This window comes from Triticum aestivum, chromosome 1D (genome assembly GCF_018294505.1).
Source record: "Triticum aestivum cultivar Chinese Spring chromosome 1D, IWGSC CS RefSeq v2.1, whole genome shotgun sequence".
Lineage (NCBI taxonomy): Eukaryota > Viridiplantae > Streptophyta > Magnoliopsida > Poales > Poaceae > Triticum > Triticum aestivum.
In genome coordinates, this window is record NC_057796.1 from 415,430,606 (window position 1) to 415,435,269 (window position 4,664).

Genomic DNA, 4,664 nt, shown 5'->3' on the forward strand with positions numbered 1-4,664 from the left:
TTGTGATAAACTAAAAAGCAATGACTCAAATCATACAAGACGCTCCAAGCAAAACACATATCATGTGGTGAATAAAAATATAGCCCCAAGTAAAGTTACCGATATACGAAGATGAAAGAGGGGATGCCATCCGGGACATCCCCAAGCTTAGGCTTTTGGTTGTCCTTGAATTTTACCTTGGGGTGCCTTGGGCATCCCCAAGCTTAGGCTCTTGCCAATCCTTGTTCCATAATCCATCAAATCTTTACCCATAACTTGAAAACTTCACAACACAAAACTTAACAGAAAATCTCGTGAGCTCCGTTAGCAAAAGAAAACAAAACACCACTTCAAGGTACTATAATGAACTCATTATTTATTTATATTGGTGTTAAACCTACTGTATTCCAACTTCTCTATGGTTTATAAACTCTTTTACTAGCCATAGATTCATCAAAATAAGCAAACAATACACGAAAAACAGAATCTGTCAAAAACAGAACAGTCTGTAGTAATCTGTAACTAACGCAAACTTCTGGAACTCAAATTTTCTATGGTTCATAAACTCCATTACTAGCCATAGATTCATCAAAATAAGCAAACAACACGCGAAAAACAGAATCTGTCAGAAACAGAACAGTCTGTAGTAATCTGTAACTAACGCAAACTTCTGGAACTCCAAAAATTCTAAAATAAATTGCTAGACCTGAGGAATTTATCTATTAATCATCTGCAAAAAGAATCAACTAAATAGAACTCTCCATTAAAAAGTTGTAGCTAATCTCGTGAGCGCTAAAGTTTCTGTTTTTTGCAGCAAGATCGCAAAGACTTTCCCCAAGTCTTCCCAAAGGTTCTACTTGGCAAAAACACTAATTAAAACACAAAACCACATCTAAACAGAAGCTAGATGGATTATTTATTCCTAAAGAGAACCAAAAAGCAAAAAAAACTAAAATAAAATTGGGTTGCCTCCCAACAAGCGCTATCGTTTAACGCCCCTAGCTAGGCATAAAAGCGAGGATAGATCTAGGTATTGCCATCTTTGGTAGGCAATCCATAAGTGGCTCTCATAATAGATTAATAAGGTAATTTAATTTTCTTTCTAGGAAGGTGTTCCATGCCTTTCCTTAACGGAAATTGGAATCTAATATTTCCTTCCTTCATATCAATAATTGCACCAATCGTTCTAAGGAAAGGTCTACCAAGAATAATAGGACCTGAAGGATTGCAATCTATATCAAGAACAATGAAATCTACGGGCACATAGTTCCTATTTGCAACAATAAGAACATCATTAATTCTTCCCATAGGTTTCTTGATAGTAGAATCCGCAAGATGCAAGTTTAAAGAACAATCATCAAATTCACGGAAACCTAGCAAATCACAAAAAGTTTTTGGGATCGTTGAGGGAGTCCTGGACTAAGGGGTCCTCGGATGCCCGGCCTGTTATCCATGGGCCGGATTGATGGGCTGTGAAGATACGAAGACCGAAGACTGCACCCTTGTCCGGATGGGACTCTCCTTGGCATGGAAGGCAAGCTTGGCGGCCAAATATGTAGATTCCTTTCTTTGTAACCGACCTTGTGTAAACCCTAGATCCTCCCGGTGTCTATATAAACCGGAGGACTTAGTCCGGAAAGAGATAGAGACATAACCATAGTCATATAGGCTAGACTTCGAGGGTTTAGCCATTACGATCTTGTGGTAGATCAACTCTTGTAATACTCATATTCATCAAGATCAATCAAGCAGGAAGTAGGGTATTACCACCATAGAGAGGGCCTGAACCTGGGTAAACATCGTGTCCCCTGTCTCCTGTTACCATCGACCTTAGACACACAGTTTGGGACCCCCTACCCGAGATCTGCCGGTTTTGACACCGACATTGGTGCTTTCATTGAGAGTTCCTCTGTGTCGTCCCCAAAAGGGTTTCTATGCCCCCTTCGATCATCAACAATGACACTGTCCAAGGAGAAACTTTTCTCCCCGGACAGATCTTCGTATTCGGCAGCTTCGCACAGCGGGCCAACTCGTTTGGACATCTGGAGCAGATCGATAGCTACGCCCCTGGCCATTAGGTCAGATTTGGGAGCTTGAACTACGTCACAGACGTCCGTGGAGATTTGATCTTCGCCGGATTCGAGACCGCGGCAACCACTCCTGGTCACCTTGATGAACATGACTTTAATCTGTCATCAAGCCGCATCCAGGGGATAGCTCCTGCAACAGCTCTGGCCTTAGATCCGGAGCATACAGTGTCGTCCAAGGATTGGAGGCTCAACCCCACCGCGAAGGCCACAGATTACCCGGCGTTGGAGCCGCACATGGACATAACCTCACACAATATTTGTGTCACCGGAACTCTGGACTCTTCTCTGGGTATAAGTTCCAAACCATGCGAGTCCGCGGATACCGAACTTGATCATTTATCGATCTTCGAGTTCAGCTCCGCAGACATCTTCTAGCACTCGCCCTTGGCGATGTGCTGAACTCATTAAAGAACTTGTCCTTGGCGGAGGACTCACAGCCGAACCATGTACGGTTCGAACTAGAGGGTGATGATGGGGAATTTTGCTTCCCACCCGCCACCCGCTTCATAGCCACTGTCGAGGATTTAACCGACATGCTTGACTATGGCTCCAAGGACATCGCCAGTACGGACGACGATGCCAACAAGGAGCAAGGCCAAAACCCGCCATTCACTGGACGATGGATGGCCACCTCCTCCGACGACGTATACATGGTGGACACGCTTGAAAAAACTAACAACGATGACAGAGGATCCAGTTGAGGATAAACCTCCTGAGAGACATACCAAGCGCCAGCTTCCTCGACGCCGCTCTAAGTCACGTCGTTCCAAAGACTGCAGTACGGGCACCGGAAAAAAAAATCCGGACGATGCCGAAACTAACGAATAGCTCGTCAAGGTAACCTCCGAACAGGAGGAACGGGAAAATGGGAAAGTTAGCCCTGATGAACAGGCCATACACGAAGACTCGGAGGACAGTAAATATCTTCCGCTCTCCGAGGAAGAGGAGAGCCTCTGCAACGAGGATTTCATCGTGCCTGAGGAACCTTTCGAGCAGGAGCGCTTCAAAGGCCGGCTAATAGCCACTGCAAGGAGCCTGAAAAAGAAGCAGCTGCAGCTTCAAGCGGACCAAGATCTGCTCAATGATAGATGGACCAAAGTCCTGGTCGCCGAAGAATACGGCCTTCGTGGCCCAGCCAAAAGCTACCCGAAGCGTAGGTTGCTACCTCAGTTCGATGACGAGGCGCTGGAGCCCGTACCATCATCGCACAATGCAGCAGGTCGACCACAACTTGGTCCAGATAAAGCGGCAACTCAAGACGAACACCAGACCACCCAACCTCGCCATAAAGGCAAGAATAAAACAGCTCGGGGTTGTACATACGACCTTCGACAGGACTTGGACAGCAGAGCAGGACACGGTAGATCGATCTACGGATCGCGAGGACGTGCCTCGACACGCGACGACGGCTACCTATTCGGACGCGACAAGCCTAGCCACGCCCGGGCCGAAAACCGCAAATGGACTCCATCGGAGGTACGTCGCAGTGTGGCCCAACATAGAGGCACCGCACACCCTCTTTGCTTCACATACGAAGTAATGGAGCATGAATTCCCAGACGGGTTCAAACCCATGAATATCGAATCATATGACGGAACAACGGATCCCGCGGTATGGATCGAGGACTTCCTCCTCCATATCCACTTGGCCCACGGAGATGACCTTCATGCCATCAAATACCTAGCACTAAAACTCAAAGGACCAGCTCGGTACTAGTTAAACAGTCTGCCAGAAAATTCTATTGGCAGCTGAGAAGATTTGAAAGACGCCTTTCGCGACAACTTCCAAGGAACATATGTCCGGCCACCGGACGCCGATGACTTAAGTCACATTGTCCAGCAGCCCGGAGAGTCAGCCAGGAAGCTCTGGACTAGGTTCTTAGTTAAAAAGAACCAAATCATCGACTTTCCGGACGCGGAAGCCCTTGCGGCCTTCAAACACAGCGTCCGGGACGAATGGCTGGCACGCCACCTCGGTCAAGAAGGACCTAAATCCATGACAGCCCTTACCACTCTAATGACTCGCTTTTGCGCGGGAGAAGACAGCTGGCTCGCTCGTAGAAGCAACAGCGCCAGCGACTCGAGCACTTCCGAAATCCGAGACAGCAACGGCAAGCCACGACAAATCAAGCACAACAGTCGCAATGATAATGAAAGATCACGCGACACAGCGGTCAACGCCGGATTCAGCAATCCCAAACCCGGTCAACGGAAAAAACCATTCAAGACGAACCGAGACGGACCATCCACCTAGACAGGATATTGGACCGACCCTGCCAGATTCACGGCCACCCCGATAAACCAGCTAATCATACCAATAGAAGTTGTTGGGTCTTCAAGCAGGCCGGCAAGCTCAACGCCGAACACAAAGGGAGGAGGCCGCCAGGCGATAGGGACGACGGAGAGGTTCACCCACCAAATACCGGGGGTCAGAGGCAATTTCCCCCCGAGGATCGATCAATCCCGGAGCGGAAATAGCAGTTCGGCTTCCGCCGCCCACCTCATATGCCAGCAAAATTGGTACCACGCATACATCACTACGCACTTAAGATACCATGAGCATTGGCGGAAGCACAATACGGACAAGCCTGCAAGC